The sequence below is a fragment of the Triticum aestivum genome, chromosome 4A (genome assembly GCF_018294505.1).
Source record: "Triticum aestivum cultivar Chinese Spring chromosome 4A, IWGSC CS RefSeq v2.1, whole genome shotgun sequence".
NCBI classification, from domain to species: Eukaryota; Viridiplantae; Streptophyta; class Magnoliopsida; order Poales; family Poaceae; genus Triticum; species Triticum aestivum.
In genome coordinates, this window is record NC_057803.1 from 484822946 (window position 1) to 484848656 (window position 25711).

Here is a 25711-nt window from a genome sequence, read left to right on the forward strand (position 1 = left end):
GCAGCCGCTCCGACCCTCAATTCGGAGCCAGTTGCACCGACCATGGACAGGTGGATGGACCCCGCCACGGAGACCTTACCCTCAGCGGCGATCGAGCCGAACATCGACCTTAACTTGCACGAGAGTCGTGTTGTTAAACTGCCGGATCCTTCTCCAGCCACGGACTCCGAATCGCCTGCGCCGGTTGCTATCGAATCTGGCTGGGCGCCGATCATGGAGTTTACCTCCATGGATATCTTTCAGCACTCGCCCTTCGGCGATATACTGAACTCATTAAGGTCTCTCTCCTTGTCAGGAGGATCCTGGCCGAACTATGTCCGACAGGACTGGGATGCGGACGACGAAAAAAATTCGTGGCCCACCCACCACCCACTTAGTAGCCACTATCGATGACTTAACCGACATGCTAGACTTCGACTCCGAAGATATCGACGGTATGGACGACGATGCGGGAGATGAAGAGGAACCACTGCCCACAGGGCACTGGACAACCACCTCATCATACGATATATACATGGTGGATACACCCAAAGAAGGCAATGGCGACGAGACAACGGAGGATGACCCCTCCAAGAAGCAACCCAAGCGCCGACGTCAGCGGCGCCGCTCTAAGTCCCGCCAAAGCAAAAGTGGTGATACCAGCACAGGAGGTAATAACACTCCGGATAGTGCCGAAGACAACAACAACCCCCTCCAGCAAGATTTAGAGCAGGAGGATGGAGGAGCTAGCCCTCCTGAGAGAGCGATAGATGGAGAGGCGGAGGATGATAATTACATGCCCCCCTCTGAAGACGAGGCAAGCCTCGATGATGACGAATTCGTCGTGCCAGAGGATCCCGTCGAACAAGAGCGCTTCAAGCGCCGGCTTATGGCCACGACAAATAGCCTTAACAAAAAGCAGCAGCAGCTTCAAGCCGATCAAGATCTGCTAGCTGACAGATGGACTGATGTCCTCGCGACCGACGAATATAAACTCGAGAGCCCCTCCAAGAGTTACCCAAAATGCAGGTTGCTACCTCGAATGGAGGAAGAAGCGTATGACGCGGCTGATCGGCCACCTCATGGCCGTGATAGAGAGGCATTCCAGCCAAAAGCTCAGCCTGCACCCCGACGCCATTCAAATAAAAAAGCATGGGGAAACACGCCAGACCTGCGAGACGTATTGGAGGACAAAGCAAAACATGCAAGATCGATGTACGGATCACGAGGGCGCGCCACTATGCGAGATGATAAACGTCACGCCGGATACAGTAAAAGTAAATCCGGCCGGGCCGAACACAGTGGGCAAGACCCATTCGAGCTGTGTCGCGATATAGCCCAATACAGAGGCGCCGCACACCCCTTATGCTTCACAAACGAAGTAATGGATCATCAAATCCCAGAAGGTTTCAAACCTGTAAATATTGAATCATACGACGGCACAACAGATCCTGCGATATTGATCGAGGATTTCCTCCTCCACATCCACATGGCCCGCGGTGATGACTTACACGCCATCAAATACCTCCCACTAAAGCTCAAAGGACCAGCGTGACATTGGCTTAACAGCTTGCCAACAGAGTCTATTAGCTGTTGGGAAGATCTGGAAGCCGCATTCCTCGACAACTTTCAGGGCACTTATGTGCGACCACCAGATGCCGATGACTTGAGCCACATAATTCAGCAGCCAAAAGAATCGGCCAGGCAATTCTGGACCCGGTTCCTAACAAAGAAAAATCAAATCATCGACTGTCCGGATGCAGAGTCTCTAGCAGCTTTCAAACACAACATCCGCGGCGATTGGCTAGCCCGACACCTTGGTCAGGAAAAGCCGAAATCTATGGCAGCCCTCACGACACTCATGGCCCGCTTTTGTGTGGGAGAAGACAGCTGGCTGGCTCGCAGTAACAATATGTCAAAGAACCATGGTACTTCGGATACCAAGGACGACAATACCAGGTCACGTCACAACAAACACAAGCGCCGCATTAATAGCGATAATACTGAAGATACGTCAGTCAATGCCGGATTCAAAGGCTCTAAACCCGGTCAGCGGAAAAAGCCATTCAAAAGAAGCACTCCGGGCCCGTCCAGTTTGGACCGTATACTCGATCGCTCGTGTCAAATACACGGCACCCCCGACAAGCCGGCCAACCACACCAACAGGGATTGTTGGGTGTTCAAGCAGGCCGGCAAGTTAATTGCCGAAGACAAAGCTAAGGGGCCACATAGCGATGACGAGGAAGAGCCCCGGCAGCCAAACACCGGAGGACAGAAGAGGTTCCCCCCACAAGTGCAGACGGTGAACATGATATACGCAACCCACATCCCCAAGAGGGAGCGGAAGCATGCACTCAGGGACGTATATGCGTTGGAGCCAGTCGCCCCAAAGTTCAACCCATGGTCCTCCTATCCGATCACTTTCGATCACACGGACCACCCCACTAATATCCGTCATGGAGGATTCGCCGCACTGGTTCTAGACCCAATCATTGACGGATTTCACCTCACTCGAGTCCTTATGGATGGCGGCAGCAGCCTGAACCTGCTTTACCAGGACACAGTGCGCAAAATGGGTATAGACCCCTCAAGGATCAAACCCACAAAAACGCGTTATTCCAGGCGTAGAGGACCATTGCACAGGCTCAATTACACTGGAAGTGGTGTTCGGATCCCCGGATAACTTCTGAAGCGAAGAATTAATCTTTGATATAGTCCTGTTCCGCAGTGGTTATCATGCACTGCTCGGGCGAACCCCATTTGCGAGATTCAATGCGGTACCGCATTATGCATACCTCAAGCTCAAGATGCCAGGACCTCGTGGGGTTATTACAGTCAATGGAAACATAGAGCGCTCTCTCCGAACAGAGGAGCACACTACGACCCTCGCAGCAGAAGCGCAAAGCAGCCTCTCAAGGCTATCCACCAGTTTGGCGTTTCAAGACCCGGACACCTTCAAGTGCGCTCAGAGTAATCAGAAACTAGACCGCCTGGCACGATCTGAGCTCGCATAGCAATGCGGCCCCACCCCAGTCCCAGCCAAACGATGAAACTCATGCCACACGTATAGAATTATGCATTAAAAATACCATGGGCACAGGCGGGGAGGGGGGCACAACTGTGGCACGCCCCAAGACGCGGCTTAAACCGCACTAGGGGCTTCCCGCTTTGTTATTTTTCTCTTTTTCAGGACCTTAATCTCTGGAAACCCTGTCTGACAGCATGATTGCCGAACACATGATGCAGCAACCAAGGAGGCAGAAAGCTACGTCACACCATGGAATTCCCAGGTGGATTACGGTAACGAGCAAAATATTTGCTTTAATACTATTCCTCAGCTTGCCCTTGGAAGGGACATAGTCCTACCTTTTGCTTATCGCACTATCTGTATCATTCTGCTTTAACACACCTTTTTGAATAAACAATGCATAACATTACGACTATTATTGCATGCTTGTTATATATATATGCGTTCATTAATGACGCCTTGCAACCGTACACTTTGGTACGGCCAATACACCAGGGGCTTACGTACCCCGCAATATGGTGTGAGAAGTCCGAACACTTTCACAAGTGCGGCACCCCGAACTTATAGCATTATATGCATCAGCTCTGAATCATGTCTTTTGTCAAATGTTGGGTTTGCCCGGCTCCTATGTTTTGGTACCTTACGTTTTGCTCTATCGGCTAGGGTAGCACTAGGAGAACTACTGTGATTGTGCCTCGGTTCTGCTGGGCTAAGCACCTCAGTAGAGAAAGCTAAAACTGACTGTCATGATAAGGCGAGAGACTGGTCGCTGTTCAGCGAGGTTTCGAGTCCCTAAAGACTTATGACGCTTAGAGCGAGGGGCCGGCCCTGTCCGGCTCAAAGGCGTGTATCGCGCCCTGTATTCGGCCTTCCGAATACCAGGGGCTTCGCCGAAATTTAAATTTATAGAATTCTATGGCTAAGTGAGAGTGATAAAGCATTATTAGTCCGGTTGCCTTGTTCGTTGTGCTGGGCACCTCCCTCGAAAGACCCAAAAATGGGAACAAGAGTGCTCAGGTTTATCCCGAACACCCCAGCACTCGCGGCATGGGGGCAGAAGCCGAGGAGTAGCCATCTCTCAGATTGGATAAACAGCCAAATAGAAGGTAATATTTTAAATTCAAACAAGCGTTGCATAGCGCATATGAACAAGTTTTCATAAATACAGGATCACACGAGCAAGTTTCACTCCAATATTACATCTTTCATTCACTCGTCCGCTATGAGACGGGCACCCTTCAGAACACCCTCGTAGTACATCTCGGGGTGGCGATGCTCCTTGCCCTCCGGGGGCCTTTCCTTGACCAGCTTCACGGCGTCTAGCTTGACCCATTGCAAATTCACACGGGTGAAAGCCCGGAGTGCACCTTCAATGCAGATGGATCGCTTGACGACCTCCAGCCGAGGGCAGGCATCCACAAGCCGCCTCACCAGGCCGAAGTAGCTATTCGGAAGGGCGTCGCCAAGCCACACTGGACTATAAATCCCTTCATGGCCTGTTCGGCCGCATTGTGTACCTCGACCAGCTGCTTCAGCTGGTCGCTCATTGGCATCGGGTGTTCGGTCCCAGTATACTGAGACCAGAACAGCTTCTTCGTTGAGCTTCCCTCCTCGGGCTGGTAAATCTGTGCGGCATCGGACACGCTGCGGGGCAAATCTGCGAATGCTCCTGTAGAGCTCCGGATTCGGGTAAGTAATAGGTAATTTGCTTTCACATGCTTGCTTTTCATATAGAATGCCTTACCCGTCGCTATCTTCTTAATCGCATCAATCTCCAGAAGGGCCCTTTGGGCTTCGGCCTTGGCATTCTTCGCGCTCTCAAGGGCCGCGGCAAGCTCAGACTCCCGCGTCTTCGAGTCAAGCTCCAACGCCTCGTGCTTCGTCACGAGAGCTTGGAGCTCTTGTTGCACCTCGCCCACCCGCGCCTCCTGCTTTTCTCGCTCGGTGCGCTCCTTGGCCGCTTTGTTTTCGGCCTCGGACAACGCTTGCTTTAGGGTTGCCACTTCGGCCGTGGCCCCTGGCAAATTCATGATGATCCTGTCATTTTGCAATCGCATTCTTTTTATACATATCCATAGACTAGGTATTACTTACCTTTGTTCTCCTCGAGCTGCCTCTTGGCAAGGCCAAGCTCGTCCTTGGCCTCTTGACGCACCCCCCTACCTCGTGGCTTCCTCGAAGTTTCCTTGACGTGGACTCCAAGTCTCCCGGGTTGCTTTCCTTCCAAAAATAAGTTCCATGAAATTTCAGGTCAATTGGACTCCGTTTGATTTTCCTTTTCTGTGATACTCTAAAACAAAGAAAAAACAGAAACTGGCACTGGGCACTGGGCTAATAGGTTAGTTCCAAAAATAATATAAAAGTGTATAATGAAGCCCATAAACATCCAAAACAGAAGATAATATAGCATGGAGCAATCAAAAATTATAGATACGTTGGAGACGTATCACGCTGCTCATGGCACATGAGCTCCTGCGCTACCGTTCAGTCGACAACCTCTACGAGGACTGGCTGGACTGCATCGCCGAGCTCGTCAGCGCCCCAGGAGGCTCTCCTGCACCGTCCCTCTCGCTGCCTCGCCCGCCCCCAGCTGCGGGCGACGTGGCTCACGGACCTCTTCCGCCTCCTCCGCAACAAGATGGCACCCTTGCGCCGAGGCGTGCGGCTCAGGGAGCACTTCAACCTCCCCCGCGTCAAGACGGTGCCCTCGCTCCAAGATGCGCGGCCCCGCGGCGTGACCCACCGTGCCACGTGCCCGCGCACGAAGAAAGAAGCTGCCAAGAGATTCCCCGTCCACAAGGAAATGCTCCACCACTCCCAGCTCCACTTCGCCAGGATTTCTTGCTGCGACAGGGCCATGCGCCGCGTGCCACGGCGACGCAGGGGCACCACGACCAAGATCTGCCTCCACGACGACCCGCGGTGGCCACGGCGGGCTGCCGCGCCTTCACTCTAGAGTTGCGTTGCGTTGTCTGGCCGGGCAAGTTCAAGCCAGATCTGCCTCCTCGCTACGACGGCACCCCCAAGCCTGCGGAGTTTCTGCAGCTCTATGAGCTGAGCATCGAAGCGGCCAACAACGACGAAAAGGTCATGGAGAACTAGTTTCTCATGGCTCTCAAGGATGGCGCCCGCTCATGGCTCCTGAACCTGCCTCCTGGCTCGATTTCCTCCTGGGACGAGATGCGCAGCCGCTTCATCACCAACTTCCAGCGCACTCGCGACCACTCCCCGGTCGCGGGTGACCTGCGCCGCATCAAGCAACAACCAGGAGAAACCCTGCAGAAATACATCCAACGCTTCAAACAACAACAAGGCCATCATCTCAGCATTCTCCGACGGCCTTGGTGCTATTCAACATCGCGGCCAAGTGTGCAAGAGCTGAGGAGGGGCGCCTCTCCCTCCTCGAGCTCCTTGCTGCAGATCCAGAGGAGAAGAAGGCCAAGGCCAAGGACGTGAAGCGCAAAGGATTGTCCGTGCTCGTAGCGGAACCAGACACCAAGCGCAGCCGAGATCTTCCCGAGTCGTCCAAGGGCAGCCGCTCGTTCTGTGCCTTCCACAACGTGCGCATGCACAACACCAATGACTGTCAGGGGCTCAGGGCCATTTGAGATGGACGCTTCGGTCGACGCCCCAAGTGCAACGACTGGGGCTACGACCGAGGAGGTGGACGTGGTGGAGGACGTTGGGATGATCGTGGGCCCCGCCAGGAGTGGCGCGACCAACCTTGCAAGGATCGTTGGCAGGACCAACCTCGTGAGGGCACCTAGAGGGACCAGCCTCGTGAGGACCGTCCTCAGGGCAACCCTGGTCTCCCTCCGCTGCCGCCGCCAAGAAGGGATGACGACCACCAGCAAAACGAGGGGGGTGGGGGCTTCCAGGAGCCGCGAGCTATCGCCTACATCTTGGGCGGAGCTCAAGCCCCAGCCTCTCAACGAGTCTTCAAGAAGTTTGCTCGCGAGGTGAACGCAGTCCTCCCCAGGCTTGAGGCCACACGCCCACTCAGATGGTCCAAGTACGCCATCACCTTTAGCTCGGCAGACCAGCCCAAGTGCGCGGCAATAGCCGACGTTCTCCCAATTCTCTGTTCACCTGTCATCAGCATTGTCCAAGTCACCAAGACGCTCATCGACGGCGGCGCATGGCTTAATGTCCTGTCCGGTGAGACTTTCGATAGCCTTCAAGTGCCATACGATCAGCTCCAGCCTACTAAGCCTTTCTCAGGAGTGACTGACGGCTCTACCACCCCGATTGGGCAAGTTCGTCTCCCTATCACCTTCGGTCAGTGCAACAACTACCACACCGAGCTCATCGACTTCGATGCCGCCCACATCCGTTTGCCGTACAATGCCATCCTTGGGTACCCAACGCTGGCCAAATTCATGGTAGTCTCCCACCACGGCTACAACATCCTCAACATGCCCGGAAGCGGCGGAATCATCACCATCCCCTACGAAGAAAGAGACGCGGTGTGCTCCCTCGAGAGCGCCTTCCAAGCCACATCACTCGGAGACCCCGACAGCAACGCAGCGCAGTACCCTCCTGAGACCAATCCCAAGAAAAAGAAGCAGCTGCTCCACACTGGACCTCAAGGAAGCGGCACCTCCAGCGGCACCACTTCAGGATCCACGCCAGTGCCTAGGGCACCTCCCTCCCACACATAGGGAGGCGCGCCCGATGCCGTCCTTGGGTAGGGCTCAGGGGCTCTCTTCTGGAGGGCCTCAGACCTGGCTAGCATCACGAGGGAGGCGCTCGGGCACCACGTGGAGGCGTTCTTCGCAGCATGTTTCCCTGAGGAGGGCGCCAGGCAAAGAGCACCTGGCGCTCAGGAGTTCGTCAACGAAGCCACTCAGGAGCTTCAGGAAGCAAGAGCAATTCGCGGCGACCGCCGCCCACCTGGCGCTACTCCCCACCCTGGCGAGGGTGGTGAGCTGTGCGTCTGCATCAACATCCCAAGGCTCAATCAGGCCGCATCTCAGGAGCGCTTCTGGCCTTCGCGTGTTGGATGTTGCGAGGGTCCACCTCACAGCTACGTTCTCATGCCGTTGGGCCCGCCGAGCATGGCCGCTGCCTTCCAGCACCACCTGCGGAGCGTCATGGCAGGTCAGGAGGCCAGGCACCATGTAGTCCTGGCGGAAATGGAGACGGTCCTCAGGAGGCCGCCCGAGCCTCAAGAGCCTCCCGAGGCTCAGGGCCCCGGTGGCTCATGAGGGGCGACTTCTTCGCTACGCGCTTTCAGCTACCCCAACACTCCTTCAGCAACCAAACCAGGTGACATCTCTCCAAGTTTATTTTGCTGGGAGCGCCCCTTGGTATGCATCATTCCCAGGCCGCGCGGGTCCGTCCCTGCGGCATGTATCTGCTTGCATCTTCATTTCACTCTACTAGGAGAGCCCCTCAGGCTGCATCATTCCCAAGCCGCTCGGGTCTGACCCAGTGGCATGTATCATTCCTGTGTTTACCTAAGCCAGTTTGCTTCTCATGCATAATCTATCTATGGTTATCACCTGCTTGATTGTCACCTACCATGGGAGCCACGTGCCGATTGTCTTTCTTCAGGATCCTTCTCATTAGAAGGCTAGGCACGTCCTCTGTGCTTGGGCCCATCCCTGCAGCGTCAATAAATCCAATGGCTAAGCTCTGTCTGGTGGGCCGGCCCCGTTCAAGTCACCTCCTAGGGTCATTGGTGCTTGGCCTTCTTGTGCGACAGCCTCAGGAAATCCTTTCGGCGCAGGTTGTCTAACCATCTCGCAGGAACGCCACAGCCATCAAGAACCAAGGCCAGGCGCAACCCGCCTTGAGGTAGGGCCTTGTGAGTCCCGCGCTGGCTCACGAGCGGCCATATAGACCTCCTCCAGCCCTGCCGTGCAAGTCACGTGCGAGGGCGGGGCTGTGCATGCCCCGGGGGCTCTCCGCAGTAGGGGTCCCCTTCCACAAGCCAGCAACGGACATGCGATCACCGCGGCGATTTGTCCCCCTCCTCGCGCTGACTTGCAGGAACTCCCTAAGGGCTACAGCGGGTGACACCGCGGACTCTCTCTCTTCTCCCATGCGATTCGCTTGTGCGTTAAAGGGGGGCACCCAAGCATCACGACTCTGGAGCTCTTCCTGGCTCTCCAGCCCTCACCCCTGGCCTTGACCATGGCATCGCGACCTGGCATACTAGCGGCGGCTGAGCTCGCTCGAGGGCCGGGACCCGAGGACGTAGAGCACCAGGAAGAACATGGAGAAGGGGGGAGGCCCGGACTGGCCTAACCTAGCTACCCAGCAGCGGCCAACACCCAAGTCTGGTGTGACGCCGGAAGCCGGCTCTAGAACGCCAAGATAAGTCTTGTTCCTAGACCGACCCAACACTACGACTTAAGATTCTCGCCTTTTCGCTACCATGCTGCGGCGACATCTCCTCCCTTTCCCATCCTCAAGTAGATGCTTGCACGCTAAAGGGGACCTCTTGAGCATCGCGCCTTAGGAGCTCTTACTAGACCTCGGGCCGCTCACCTCCTGGCGTTGATCACGACATCGCGACCTGGCATACCAGCGATGGCTGCAGCTTGCCTGTGGACCGGGACCTGTCAGCATAGAGCACCAAGCTACTGCGGGTAGGGGTGGGCATAAAAACCGACAAACCGAAGACCGAACCGACACTGATACCGAAAAAACCGAGATTTCGGTTTTTAATGCTGCTACAAAAAATTCGGTTTTTAGCTTTACTAACCGAACATACTTCGATTGGTTCAGTTTTAACTCGGTTAACCGAAAAGGAAACCGAATATGCGTCAGGGCACATGAACCTACAGCCAAACGAGTAGTAGCCTCTGCATCGCGCGCGCAAAGAGCAAGTCAGCGACAAAAAAGTAGGCATGGGCCCAAGCCAACGAACCTGCATGCAAGGCCCAACCTGTTATGGGCTTATTTTTCTCCTGTAGGGCTCTACTGTAGTCTATACGTAACAGCAGGAGGAGCTCCCACTGATTTGTTTAGTCCCACCTTGGCCAGCGACACAGAAAGAGTTGGAGTGCTAGCCTATATAAGAGCGCATCTGTATCTAAGGTACCCAAGCAGCTGATTTTGCATGGCAGACCCAGCGATACGGTATAAACCGAATACCAAACCGAAAAACTCGGTTAACCGAATTTTCGGTTAGTGCTTTTGTGTTGCATTTTTCGGTTTTCAACTTTGCAAAACCGAATGTATAAAAATACCGAATGGTAGAAACCGAATTTTCGGTTTATACCGAATGCCCAGGCCTAACTGCGGGATTGGAAAGGGGGAGACCGAGCCTCAGCAGGACATGTGCTTGCAAATTTTCACAATAAGGATAATATCAACAGAAGGCATTACAGACGCTTTACACACCCCCGCGGGGTCCGTTTCGATTCCGCGTAGGGAACAAAAGGAAGGAAATTCCTAGAAGCACTATCTACACATGCTGGACGTCGCCGACGCCATCATCAGAAGTGGGCCACGAAGGGCCGACGCCAACCCCATCCAGATCAACAACGACGGCGGCCAGACGCGGTGACCTTGCTCTGGGTCCGACGGGAGCTTGGGGGCACGTAGCTGTCGTCGCTCGTCTCCGGAGACTCCACGAGCTCGGGAGAGTCGCTGGACCACCAGGAGTCATCGCTGTCGCTGGAGGAGCTGCAGGCAAGGCCTACGGCAGGCTCGGCACCCGCCGCTACGCCGTCCTGGCGACCTCCTTCAGGGTAGCACTCCAAGCGCCGGCCTTCCTCGTCGAAGGCCTTGAATAATAGCCTGGAGGCGCCGTCGTACTCGAAGTGGATGGCGAGGGTGCCATTCGCGCGGCAGGCTCGGGCAACCTGGCCCAGCCTCGAGTCATGAAGATCTTCCCGGAGGCGACTGAGGGAGTCCTGGATTAGGGAGTGTTCGGGTAGCCGGACTATACCTCCAGCCGGACTCCTGGACTATGAAGATACAAGATTGAAGACTTCGTCCCGTGTCCGGATGGGACATTCCTTGGCGTGGAAGGCAAGCTTGGTGATGCGGATATTCAAGATCTCCTACCATTGTAACCGACTTTATGTAACCCTAACCCTATCCGATGTCTATATAAACCGGAGGGTTGTAGTCCATAGGCCATCAACTCCATACACAACAATCATATCATAGGCTAGCTTCTAGGGTTTAGCCTCCTTGATCTCGTGGTAGATCTACTCTTGTACTACCCATATCATCAATATTAATCAAGCAGGAGTAGGGTATTACCTCCATCGAGAGGGCCCGAACCTGGGTAAAAAACATCTTGTCCCTTTTCTCCTGTTACCATCCGGCCTTGACGCACAGTTCGGGACCCCCTACCTGAGATCCGCCAGTTTTGACACTGACATTGGTGCTTTCATTGAGAGTTCCTCTGTGTCGTCGCCTTTAGGCCCGATGGCTCCTTTGATCATCAACGACGATACGGTCCAGGGTGAAACTTTTCTCCGCGGACAGATCTTCGTCTTCGGCGGCTTCGCTCTGCAGGCTAATTCACTCGGCCACCTGGAGAAGATCGAAAGCTACGTTCCTGGCCATCAGGTCAGGTTTGGAAGCCTAAACTACACGGCTGACATCCACGAGGACTTGATCTTCGACGGATTCGAGCGACAGCCAAGCGCGCCGCACTGTCTCGATGGGCATGATATAGCTCTGCCGCCGAACAGCGCCTTGGAGGCCGCATACGCATCGGTTTCGACCATTGATTCGGAGCATACTGCGCCGATCGAGGATCAGTGGTTAGACACTGCCTCAGGGGCTGCGATCTCAGAGGCGATCGAGCCAAACTCCAGCCCTGCACTCCGCATGGCCCGTGACTCCGAGGATCCGGACTCCTCCCCAGACTCCGAACCCCCCGCGCCCCTGCCAATCGAATCCGATTGGGCGCCGATAATGGAGTTCATCGCCGCAGACATCTTTCAGCATTCGCCTTTTGGCGACATCCTAAACTCTCTTAAGTCTCTCTCTTTATCAGGAGAGCCCTGGCCGGACTACAGTCAGCGAGGGTGGGATACAGACGATAAGGAAATTCAAAGCCCGCCCACCATCCACTTTGTAGCCACTGTCGATGATCTAACCGACATGCTTGACTTCAGCTCCAAAGATATCGACGGCATGGACGACGATGTAGGAGACGAATAGGAACCAGCACCTGTAGGGAGCTGGAAGGCCACCTCGTCATATGACATATATATGGTGGATACTCCAAAAGATGGAGATGGCGATGGAACAGTGGGGGATAACGCCCCCAAGAAACAGCCAAAGCGCCAGCGTCAACGGCGCCGCTCTAAATCCCGCCAAAGCAAAAATGGTGATTTCGGCACGGGAGATAATACTACCCCGGATAACGCCAAAGAACACCCACCTCAGCAAGATTCGGCACAGGAAGATGGAGAAGCCAGCCCTCATGAGAGAGCGGCAGACCGAGAGGTCGAGGATGATAACTATACGCCTCCCTCTGAAGACGAGGCAAGCCTCGATGACGACGAATTCGTCATACCATCAGACCCCGCCAAACAAGAGCATTTTAAATGCAGGCTTTTAGCCACGGCAAGCAGCCTCAAGAAAAAGCAGCAACAGCTTAAAGCTGCCCAAGATTTGCTAGCTCACAGATGGACTGAAGTCCTTACGGCCGAAGAGTATGAACTCGAACGCCCCTCCAAGAGTTACCCGAAGCGCAGGCTGCTACCCTGATCAGAGGAGGAAGCACCCACATCACCAGCGCTTGACATGGCAGACCGGCCACCTCGTGGCCGCGACAGAGAGGCCCCTCGGCCCTCCACCCAAGCCATGCCCCGACGCCGCTCAACTAAGGCACGGGAAAATGCGCCCGACCTGCGAGACATACTGGAGGATAAGGCAAGACAAACAAGATCGATCTACGGATCGCGCAGGCGCCCTACGGCATGTGACAATGATCTTCACTCCGGATACAACAAATCCGGCCGAGCCGAACACAACAGACATAGCGCTTCCGAGCTACGTCGTGATATAGCCCAGTACAGAGGCGCCGCACACCCGCTATGCTTCACGAATGAAGTAATGGATCATAAAATCCCAGAGGGTTTCAAACCCGTAAACATCGAATCATACACTGGCACAACAGACCCGGCGGTATGGATCGAGGATTATCTCCTTCACATCCACATGGCACGCAGCGATGATCTACACGCCATCAAATACCTCCCGCTCAAACTTAAAGGACCGGCCCGGCATTGGCTTAACAGCTTGCCAGCAGACTCAATCGGTTCTTGGGAGGAGCTGGAAGCCGCATTCCTCGACAACTTCCAGGGCACTTACATGCGACCGCCGGATGCCGACGACTTAAGCCACGTAATTCAGCAGCCAGAGGAATCAGCCAGACAATTCTGGACACGGTTCCTAACAAAGAAAAACCAAATAGTCGACTGTCCGGACGCAGAGGCCCTAGCAGCCTTCAAGCATAACATCCACGACGAGTGGCTTGCCCGGCACCTGGGACAGGAAAAGCCGAAATCCATGGCAGCCCTCACGACACTCATGACCCGCTTTTGCACGGGAGAAGATAGCTGGCTAGCTCACAGTAACAACTTATCAAAGAACCCTGGTAATTCGGATACCAAGGACAAAAGTGGCAGGACACCTCAGAATAAGCAAAAACGCCGCGTTAACAGCGACAGCAATGAAGACACGGCAGTCAATGCTGGATTCAAAGGCTATAAATCCGGTCAGCTGAAAAAGCCATTCAAAAAGAATACTCAGGGCCCGTCTAGTTTGGACCGAATACTTGATCGCTTGTGCCAGATACATGGCACCCCCGAAAGGCCAGCCAATCACACTAACAGGGATTGTTGGGTGTTCAAGCAGGCAGGCAAGTTAAGGGCCGAAAACAGAGACAAGGGGATGCACAACGACGACGAGGAGCCCAAGCCGCCGAACAACAATGGATAAAAGGGCTTTCCCCCACAAGTGTGGACGGTGAACATGATATACGCAACCCACATTCCCAAGCGGGAGCGGAAGCGTGCGCTACGGGACATATACGCGATAGAGCCAGTCGCCCCAAAGTTCAACCCATGGTCCTCCTGCCCGATCACTTTTGATTGAAGGGACCATCCCACTAGCATCCGTCATGGCTGCTTCGCCGCATTGGTTCTTGACCCAATCATCGACGGATTTCATCTCACAAGAGTCCTCATGGACGGCGGCAGTAGCCTGAACCTGCTTTATCAGGATACAGTGTGGAAAATGGGCATAAATCCCTCAAGGATTAAGCCCACAAGAACGACCTTTAAAGGCGTTATACCAGGTGTAGAAGCCAACTGTACAGGCTCAGTAACACTTGACGTGGCCTTCGGATCCCCGGACAATTTCCGAAGCAAAGAGTTAATCTTTGATATAGTCCCGTTTCACAGTGGCTATCACGCCCAGCACGGACGAACCGCATTTGCAAAGTTCAATGCGGTGCCGCACTACGCATATCTCAAGCTCAAGATGCCAGGCCCTGAGGAGTAATTACGGTCAACAGAAACACCGAACGCTCCCTCCGTACGGAGGAGCATACGGCGGCTCTCACAGCGGAGGTACGAAGTAGCCTTCTCAGGCAATTCTCCAGTCCGGCCATTAAAAAGCCAGACACTTCCAAGCGCGCCCGGAGTAACCCACAGCAGGACCGCCTGGCACACTCTGAGCAAGCGTAGCAATGCAGCCCCAACCCCAGCTATCACGATATAGCGAAACTAGTACCCCGCGTACATAACTAAACCCTTGAAATACCATGGGCACAGGGGAAGGGGCACAATAACGGCACACCCAGAATACGGCTTAAAACGTACTAGGGGCTGCCAGATTCTCTTTGTAATTTTTTCTTACCTTCAGGACTCCATACTTCGGATGACCTGTTCGGCAATTCGACTGCCGCACAAACAATGCAAGATCCAGGGAGGCAGACAAGCCATGCCGCACTATGGAACTCCCAGGTGGTCTCTGTTACGAGCGGTATACCTGTTTTAAATACAATTCGGCGGCCTGCCCCCGGTCAGGACATACTGAATAGTCCAATATCTTTTGCTTACCGCACTATTTGTATCGTTCGGCTTTGATAAATAGCCTTTATATAAACAATGCATAGCTTTTGTCTATTTTCTGTATTACTCTCTTTTATATATGTTCATTAATGACATGTTGCACCCGTACACTGTGGTACGGCAAGTACGCCAGGGGCTTTAGTACCCTTTAGTATGGTGTGAGAAGTCCGTACACTTTCACAAGTGCGGCACCCCGAACTTATAGCACTATATGCATCGGCTCCGAATCATGATTTGGGTCAATAGTTGGGTTTGCCCAGCTCCTATGTTTTGGTGCCTTACGTTCCGCTATATCGGCTAAGGTAGCACTAGGAGAACCACTGCGATTATGCCCCGGTTGAGCTGGGTTAAGCACCTCAGTGGAGAAAGCTAAAACTGACTGTCATGATGAGGCGACAGACCGGTCGCTGTTCGAGAGGTTTTTTCGAGTCCCTAAAGACTTATGCCGCTTCGAGCGAGGAGCCGGATTTGTCCAGCCAAGGCGTGGATAGCGCCCCGAACTCGGTCTTCCGAACTAGGGGCTTCGCCAAAATTTAAAATTATAAAGTTCTATGGCTAAGTGAGAGTGTTCAAGCATTATAGTCCGATTGCCTGGTTCGTTGTGCTGAGCGCCTCCCTCGAAGGACCCAACTATGCGAAAAAGAGCGCTCAGGTTTATCCCGAACACCCCAGCACTAGTGGCATGGGGGCAGAAGCCGACGACTGGCCATCTCTCAATTTTTTGATAAACGGCCGCACAGAAAATAATATTTTAAATTCAACAAGCATTGCTTAAGCGCCTATGAACAAGTTTTCAGCACACAGGATAAAAACGAGCGAGTTTATTCAAAAATTATATCCTTGGTACATTCATCCGCCATAAGGCGGGCACCCGCAAGAACATCCTTGTAATAGTTCTCGGGCTTGCGATGCTCCTTCCCCGGCGGTGGCCCGTCCTTCACAAGCTTCTCACCGTCTAGCTTACCCCAGTGCACCTTTGCACGGGCAAGGGCCCGACGGGCACCTTCGATGCAGACGGAGCGCTTGATGACGTCGAGCCTTGGACAGGCCTCCACCAGCCGCCGCACCAGCCCGAAGTAGCTCCCAGGCAGGGCCTCTCCGGGCCACAGCCGAACTATGAAGCCCTTCATGGCCTGTTCGGCCGCCTTGTGGAGCTCGACCAGCTGTTTCAGCTGGTCGCTCAAGGGCACAGGGTGTCCGGCCTCAGCATACTGAGACCGGAACACCTTCTCCGTTGAGCTGCCCTCTTCAGCTCGGTAGAATGCGGCGGTGTCGGATACGCTGCGGGGAAGATCTGCGAATGCCCCTAGAGAACTCCGGATTCGGGTAAGTAACAAGTAGTTTACTTTTATTTCTACTTTACATAAAGAATGCCTTACCCGCTGCTATCTTCTTAATCTCCTCCAACTCTTGGAGGGCCTTTTGGGCTTCGGCCTTGGCAGACTTGGCAGTCTCAAGGGCCGCCGCGAGCTCGGACGCTTGGGTCTTTGACTCAAGCTCCGAACTCTCATGTTTTTTCATGAGAGCCTGAAGCTCTTGCTGCACCTTGCCGACCTGAGCCCCAAGTTTCCCTCGCTCGGTGCGCTCCGCGGCCGTTTTCTTTTCGGCCTCGGACAACGCCTGCTTGAGGGTCGCCACCTCAGTCGTGGCCCCTATAATAAGTAGTGCAATCCTATTATTTTTTGCAATCACGCCTCTCTATAGGCACTTTTTCTGTAAGGCATTTCCTACCTTCTTTTTCCTCGAGCTGCCGCTTGGCAAGGCCGAGCTCTTGCTCGGTCCGCTTGAGGTCCTGTTTCAGGACACCCACCTCCGCAGTCAGTGCGGCGGAGGATAGCAGCGAAGCCTGTACACGCATATTGACTCTTTATTGTTAGACTCCTGCAAAATTTACTAGATCCTCTATTCGGCTTTTCTTTCCGAACGACAAACAGAGCATCAGGGGCTACTGTCTATGCGGTTATATTTTTACAAATTTTTACTTACCTCGAAGCCCGTTAGGAGGCTAGCGCAAGCTTCACTCAGTCCGCTCTTGGCGGACTGAACCTTCTGGATCACCGTACTCATAATAGTACGGTGCTCCTCATCGATGGAGGCGCCGTCAAGCACCTCGAGCAGATTGTCTGGCACCTCCGGTTGGACAGAGGCTGCCGGCTCAAAAGGCTTGCTCCTCTTGGAAGGAGTTCGCCTACCGCGGTCCAGAACTGTTGAAGATTCCGACGCGGTGTCTGGCACAAAGCCGGACTTGGAGCCCTGGGGGGTCTTGTCCCCTTTACTCCTGGGGTCCGGGAGGTCGCCCTGCGGCTCCTCCAGGAGCACCTCCTCCTGCCCCGGAGCTCGTTGCGACGCCACTTCAGCGTCGTCCGCAGTGCGGGGGGAGACAGCGGGCGGAACTGAGTTCATGTCCGATGAATCCAGGGAGCCGCTCGACGACTCGTTGAGTTCGGCCCGGGGCGGGCTGCATAATTATGTTCGACATTAGGGAAAGTTGTGCAACAAAGGAACATCATGAGTTATTCTGATATCCGAACTTACGATTTCGCCGGACGCTTGGCCCTGTTTGGCCACTCCTCTTTGCCCTCTTCGGCGTTGGGGGCGTAGTCCGGCGGAGGGGTCTTCCTTTTCCTAGACCCCTCGGCCTCCCCCGTTGGGGCGGCCTTCCTCTTCTCTCCTCCCCCCGCTGGGGGGGAGAGGTTTCTTCTTCCTCCTCCTCGTCTTCACGAGGGGAGTGCGTCTCGAACTCGTCGGATGATGAGTCCGACACCACCATATGCCGGGAACTCTTTCGAGTCCCCGTGGCCTTCTTCTTCTTGGCCTTCTTCTCCGGCACCACATAAGGTGCCGGAACCAGCAGCTTCGCTAGTAGAGCGGGGGCTGGGTCTTCGATCAAGGGAGCCGGACAGTTAATCGATCCGGACTTCGCCCGTCAAGCCTGTCAAAGGTAAGGGAGCTTAGATCCCGCATAGAGTCAAACTATGGAAAAACTTAACATCCTGTAAAAGGTGAAAATAGCTTACCTCACTAGCGTGACGCTGCGAGCTGTATCCGCGGTCCTCGGAAGCGGATGTGGGAGCCTCGGCGCCTTTGGTTAGCACCTTCCAGACATCTTCATACGTCGTGTCGAAGAGCCTGTTAAGGGTTTGGTGCTGCGCCGGGTTGAACTCCCACAGATTAAAGCCCCGTTGTTGACACGGGAGGATCTGGTGGACGAGCCTAACCTGGACTACATTGACGAGCTTGATCGGCTTGCTCACCAGGGACTGGATGCATGTTTGCAGTCCGGTCACCTCTTTTTCGTCGCCCCACGATAGGCTCGTCTCTTTCCAGGACATAAGCCGCATGGGGGGTCCGGATCGGAACTCGGGGGTTGCGATCCATTTTGGATTGCGCGGCTCGATGATGTAAAACTACCACGATTGCCACCCCTTCAGGGTCTCCACGAAGGAGCCCTCGAGCCATAGGATGTTGGCCATCATGCCCACCATGGCGCCTCCGCATTCCGCCTGGCTGCCGCGCACCACCTTGGGCTTGACGTTGAAGGTCTTGAGCTAGAGGCCAAAATGGGGGTGGATGCGGAGGAAGGCCTCGCACATGACGATGAATGCCGAGATGTTGAGGACGAAGTTCGGGGCCATATCGTGGAAATCCAGGCCATAGTAAAACATGAGCCCCTGGACAAATGGGTGGAGTGGAAAACCTAGTCCGCGGAGGAAGTGGGGAAGGAATACTACCCTCTCATGGGGCCTTGGGGTGGGGAGAAGATGCCCCTCCTCGGGAAGCCGGTGCGCGATGTCTTTGGACAAGTATCCGGCCTTCCTTAGCTTTTTGACATGGCCCTCCGTGGTGGAGGAGACCATCCACTTGCCTCCCGCTCCGGACATTGCTGGAGAAGGTTGAGGTGGGAAGTGCGGGCTTGGGCGCTGGAGCTCGAGTGCGCAGGAGATGGATAGGCAAAAGAGGAAGAAGGCATAGGTAAAAGGGTGGATCCTTATCCCCTTATATGGGTGGATGCGGTTGTGCGTCCCCACCAGCCTAGTAAAACTCGCTTGCCTCCCATGCGCCGTGATAAACGGCGCGGTTGGGTTACCCACGTCCGTATTGATGAGAATCCCGTAAAGGGGGTACACGATCTCTGCTTTGACAAGATGTGCCAAGGAAACCGCCTCGCAAAACATGCTAAGGTGGAAAAGTAAAAACGATTCGAGTAAAGGACTTGGCCGTAGTGTGATGACGCACTGCGGAATACGTCAGCAGATTTGATTTGTGTCAATATTATTCTCTCTATGGCAATATGTGGAAATTATTTTGCAGAGCCGGACACTACACTTGGTGTTTACAATCTTCTACGAAGGACTTGGAGGAGGAACCCGCCTTGCAATGCCGAAGACAATTTGCGCGCCGGACTCGTCGTCATTGAAGCCTGGTTCAGGGGCTACTGAGGGAGTCCTGGATTAGGGGGTGTTCGGGTAGCCGGACTATACCTCCAGCCGGACTCCTGGACTATGAAGATACAAGATTGAAGACTTCGTCCCGTGTCCGGATGGGACTTTCCGTGGCGTGGAAGGCAAGCTTGGCGATGTGGATATTCAAGATCTCCTACCATTGTAACCGACTTTATGTAACCCTAACCCTATCCGGTGTCTATATAAACCGGAGGGTTGTAGTCCGTAGGCCATCAACTCCATACACAACAATCATACCATAGGCTAGCTTCTAGGGTTTAGCCTCCTTGATCTCGTGGTAGATCTACTCTTGTACTACCCATATCATCAATATTAATCAAGCAGGAGTAGGGTATTACCTCCATCGAGAGGGCCCGAACCTGGGTAAAAAACATCTTGTCCCTTTTCTCCTGTTACCATCCGGCCTTGACGCACAGTTCGGGACCCCATACCTGAGATCCGCCGGTTTTGACACCGACAGCGACGACTTCTACTTCCACTCCAGTTGCCGGGGCGTCACAGTTGGCGTGCTGCAGCCAAAGCTTGAGATGGCCCCTCGGCACCATCTCGGCGGTGAAGAACTGCAGAAGTCGAATCCAAGTGCTCGGGGGAATCACCGCCCACAGTACGAACTCGCGCGAGGAGTCCCCAGCATGGACCCCTGGGGCGACGGCATGCGCCTCCGCGGCATGGAGGCCACGACCCTGGCGCAGGCGGCGGCGCTCATCGCTCCTCCCTCTGGAATCATCGGCGTGAGCAATCAAGGGCAACGAGTAACTAGGAGGCGGCCTTTCGTACCATGGCCGCGACACCACCATCCTCACGACCATCTCACGATGATGGGACCTCCTCTTCTTCGGCGAGAGCAGCTCGGGCTCGTTGAGAGGAGCCTTGCCGTTCTCCGTGGCCGAGAACCTCCGAATCGGTGCCATGATTACACCAGCAAGAAGTGGAGCAAGGAAGGAGAGGAAGCATGTGAAGCAAGGGAGAGACGGGTGATGGGGGCTCCGCTCCCCACTTCCCATTTATAGCCAAGGGGAGGCCAACCGCCCGCCTCCGTGACCCAAGGTAATAATGATATTTTCTACATGCAGCAAGGACCCGTCAAGTTGGGCAGTTGCCGAGGCTGCATGGGGAAGCGGAGACGCCCACGTCCAATCAGTCGCCACGCGTCGACCAAGGCCGCAGGCTGTTGGGGCTCGCGGCTCTCCGCACTTGCCCTTTGACTTCGCCTCGAAGCCAAGCCCGAGCGCGCCTTGGGCCCTGGGGCTAATGTCGGCGTTCTAGGAACGGGGGTCCCCAGACTTGCCTGCCTGCGGCCCGTAGCGTGGCTCCTCCAGTGGCCCTGTACGGCCCATCTTGACTAGCAGACACCCAAGACCCTCGCGAGGGGCCAAGCCTCACGAGGCGGACGACGAAATACCTCCTCAGGGATGGCCTCTCCAGGCTAGCTCGTAAGGGGTGGAGAGATCAAGGCAAGGCGAACCTCACGAGGTTCCAATGACGCAAGCCGTGACGGTCAAGACCAGGCGGGCGCCAGGCGGGCATCAGCACGCACAGTGTCCTCGTTTCCTCTTTGGTGTTAAGGAGGCAAGCGGCGAGGAGTTCCAAGGCATCAGGCAAAGGTTTCCATGTCGATGCAACAAGACCAAGACCAGCAGGACGGCAGGACGGAGGTCACCGTGGAGCCCAAGACGGCGTCACCACTAGAGCCTTTGGCAGGCGAAGACTACTTTTCTCGGGATAACTTGTACTAGTTGTCTCCCTTCAAATTGGCCGTTGTGGGATCCCTTCCCGCTAAATATTTGGGAAGAGGACCAGGGCCTCTATAAATAGGAGTAGCCCCCACCATAGCTGGGATCGATCTGATCTTGGATCGGTCTGATCTTGGATCAGGGCTATTCCATCCTTAGCCTCACACAAGCTCACCAAGCCCAGGAACACCTCTCCTCAGGAGGCTGTTCTTCCCTTGTAATTGTTCATCCACAGCCCCAGAGGCAATCCACCACACCACACTGGAGTAGGGTATTACACCACAATGGTGGCCCGAACCAGTATAAATCTTGTGTCTCATGTTCTTTGAGTCCGTCGAAGCTAGGTCGTGATATCGTTGAGTGTGCGAGCTAGAGAGGGGGGAGATCATCGTGCGCACCCCATTGTTCGAACCTCAAGGGTTTTGCCGGAACCCGAAATCCGACACATTCTAAAGTAGGAGAAATGATCATCTAGTCATCTACTTCTTGTGACGCTCCCGCCACTGCTATGTGGCTCCATCCCACGTCTGGGTTAGGAAGAAGATAGTTCCTTATGTCAACAATCCTCCTGTACATCTCACAGCTTATGTACGCGTCCATGGCCGCGTACTTGACATGTTGTTCATCCAGTCTCTCATGCCACACACTGTGCCAGGCATTCCTGTCCTTATTGTTCTCATTCTTCATCTTCATGTAGTAGGGGTCGATGATGGCCGAGGCTAGGTCAACCAGGGAGTTCAGTTTGTTTGTGTCGCTGCCCCAGACCTTGTAGTCGTGCTGGATGTTGACAAGATTCGGGCATTTCAAGCCCAAAACCTTGAGCGCTTTTAGATCGTTGGTGGTGTCCACCGCAGCGAAACTATAGTCGGAGCTCTTGATAAACCTGGAGAAACGCTCGCAAGGCGTTGTGGCCAGGTGGTAGTGGTAGACAAGGACATCATGTCGCACACACAACTGGGTGACGGCAACCTTCTGATCGTGCCCGCAAGACCCATGGTGTACTCGAGGTCGAAGCCGACCACTTGGTACTTGTCCGCGGCAAGGAATTGTTCCATAATTTGGATGGAGCTCTCCAGCGAGACCAGATCGTTCGTCTACACCATCGAGAGAACCTCCCCCCTCACGTGGGTGTCCACGACATGTTGCGTGGTGAACTGCCTGTCATTGTCATCATCGGTCGCTGGGAGCGCCATTGGAGCCACGGGGAGCACCATTGGAACCGCTGGATGTCCTCTTTGTATGTGTCCTCGAGTGTGTGCTTATCGTGTCGTGTGAGACGAGAGATGAAGGTAAATGGCCGCAGGAATAAAAGGGGCCGAGCGGCGTGGATTCTCGGCGCGTCCGCAAGGCAGTTTTTGCAGCGAGTAACTGCATCGTCGTGCCGCGCCCGATGCAACCGCATGCACACGCACATGCATGATCATGCGCCGGCCCCAAACAATGGCAGCGCACGTGGAGGGACGAGGGAAGAGCACCCGGAGGGACGCGAAAGCAGAGCACACACGGCGGGCCACGAGTAGAGCGCGCCGCGGCCGCCTGAACCACAAGCAACCACACGCATAGAGCAGTTGAGCACGTAGGAAATGGTCGCCTACAAGTCGGCTGACAGTTGCGTCGCTGCTTAGAGAGCTGTCGTGTGCTACCACCTCCGTCTAGTCTATAGTCCCCTTTATATTCTATGCCATACTTTTCCCTCATATTTAACCAACAAAATGTTAATGCAGGTTATAAAAATTATATAATTGGAAACAATGTTCAAATACGAATCATTAGCGACGTGCATTCGTATTTTATTAGTTAAATCATACTTATAAACCAGGACGAGGTATAGTCGCCCCGCAGCCGCAGACGGCTTACAGCGCAAGCTTGTGCAGCGCGCGGGGGCGTTCTTTTGGCCAAACGGTGGCACCAATGAATCGCTGGTGAGCTCGTTCCCGCGCAACCTCGCAGGTTCCCGCGCAAACTTAGCGCCCGACTCGGTGAAATCCCCCAAAATCCCAAAGCTTACCGGCCTGCTATAAAAACCCTCAAAGCCGGCGAGCCCTGCGTCGCATTTTCCACTCCCACCCTGTAGCTTGTCTCATCTGCTTCTCCCACAATCGCCAATGGCACCGGTTCATCGTCATCACTCAGCCACTCCACCGTCATCAGAGGACAACTCCAGCTGGGAGGCTACACCGCAGCGGCGGCGCAGTCCCCGGCGTAGTGTAGTGCGCGTGGCGTCCCTATTCGGTGTGCGTGGAACACCCACCACACGCTCTGCCACCGGTGCTCGTCGGCAGCTGTTGCCGGCCGCCGTTTGCCGCCACACCACTGTTGAAAGCCAGGGCCATCGCCCGCTCTGCCTCGACCGCCCGAAGGCGGGAGGCGGTCGTCGTGGCCGCCACCCCACTGCCGGCCACCGTGGCCATCACCCGCCCTGCCACCGCCTCCTGAAGGCGGGAGGTAGTGGTCGTGGCCGCCAGCCTACCGTCGACCGCCGCGGTCATCACCCGCTCTACCACCGCTGCCCGAAGACGGGAGGCGGAGGTGGATGCCCGCACGTGTGTCAGCGACCTTGCATGCTACACCGAGTTCCTATGAGAGGAGGAGGAGCGCCTCGTCGAGCACGCAAAGAGCCTTACCGCTGTCGTGGCCGCGGCACACGCCGCCTTAGAAGCGAGGAATCAGGAGATCTATGAGGAGAACCACCGCTTCGAGAGGGGTTGTCTGGAGCGGCAGAGGGCGTTCGAGGTGAGTGTCGCTGAAACTGCAACAGCGGCAGGCACTGTATTGCGGTTTCCTAGCTCGTCGGTAGGCTCCTCATCCGCCGCCTCTTACTGAGCACGCTCAGCAGAGGAGAGGCAGCCAGAAGAAGTACAAAGCCCCTCCGCAGTAGTAGTAGTATTTAGTGGCTATTTTGTTCAGTTCATCTGACTATAGATGTGGTGGAACTCTACAACATACTTAAAATTAGCTAGTATATATAGTTGAACTAGCTATTTCAGTACATGGTTGGCAACAATTGGGGAAAAGTTTGGTCGGTTCAGCTGTCGATTTGAACTATTCGTATAAATTAAGAATGACTGCTTAATCTATGAATGAAATCTTTGCTTAATTACTGAATTTTAGTTGCAAAAATTAGATACTGCTAGTGATTTTTAGCTTCATATTTTGACAAATCGCAGCGTTACAAGGTTGACAAATGGCAATGTTACTAGATCAACAAATGTCAATCTTTCCAGTTTGACAAATGGTAACATACCCAATATGACAGATGCAAATCGCACCAAATTGTTTGTAAGTGGTTGCACACGGGTCATCCAAAAGAACCTTTTGCATTGAAGAGAAGCACAAATCCTGCTCTCACTTTGCATCATGTCGTCTTGGGGGCGACGGGCGGGGGGCGGGAGGATGGCAGCTGGCGGCGCTAAGAGGTAGCGTTCGACGGCGGCGTCCCATGCCGCTGAGGGGGGCGCGCACACGGAGAGGAAGGTGGGTGATATGTCCATTTTGCATCATGCTTTTATATCGATATTTATTGCATTATGGGCTATTATTACACATTATGTCACAATACTTATGCCTTTTCTCTCGTATTTTACAAGGTTTACATGAAGAGAAAGAATGCCGGCAGCTGGAATTCTGGGCTGGAAAAGGAGCAAATATTAGAGACCTATTCTGCACAACTCCAAAAGTCCTGAAACTCCATGAAAGTCAGTTTTGTAATATAAAATATTGGGCGAAGAAAGCACCAGAGGGGGGCCACCCACTGTCCACGAGGGTGGAGGGTGCACCCTACCCCCTAGGCGTGCCCCCTTGCCTCGTGGGCCACCTGGAAGCCCCCCGATGCCCATCTTCTGGTATAAGGTGTCTTTTGCCCTGAAAAAATCATAAGGAAGCTTTCGGGACGAAGCGCCACCGTCTCGAGGCGGAACCTTGGCGGAACCAATCTAGGGCTCCGGCGGAGCTGTTCTGCCGGGGAAGCATCCTTCCAGGAGGGGGAAATCGTCACCGTCGTCATCACCATCGATCCTCTCATTAGGAGGGATCAACATCCATCAACATCTTCACTAGCACCATCTCCTCTCAAACCCTAGTTCATCTCTTGTATCTGATCTTTGTCTCAAAACCTAAGATTGGTACCTTTGGGTTGCTAGTAGTGTTGATTACTACTTGTAGTTGATGCTAGTTGGTTTATTCGGTGGAAGATTATATGTTCAGATCCTTTATGCAATTTAATACCCCTCTGATTATTAACATGAATATGATTTGTGAGTAGTTACGTTTGTTCATGAGGACATGGGAGAAGTCTTGTTATAAGTAGTCATGTGAATTTTGTATTCGTCCGATATTTTGATGAGATGTATGTTTCCTTTCCTCTAGTGGTGTTATGTGAACGTCGACTACATGACACTTCACCATTGTTTGGGCCTAGGGGAAGGCATTGGGAAGTAATAAGTAGATGAT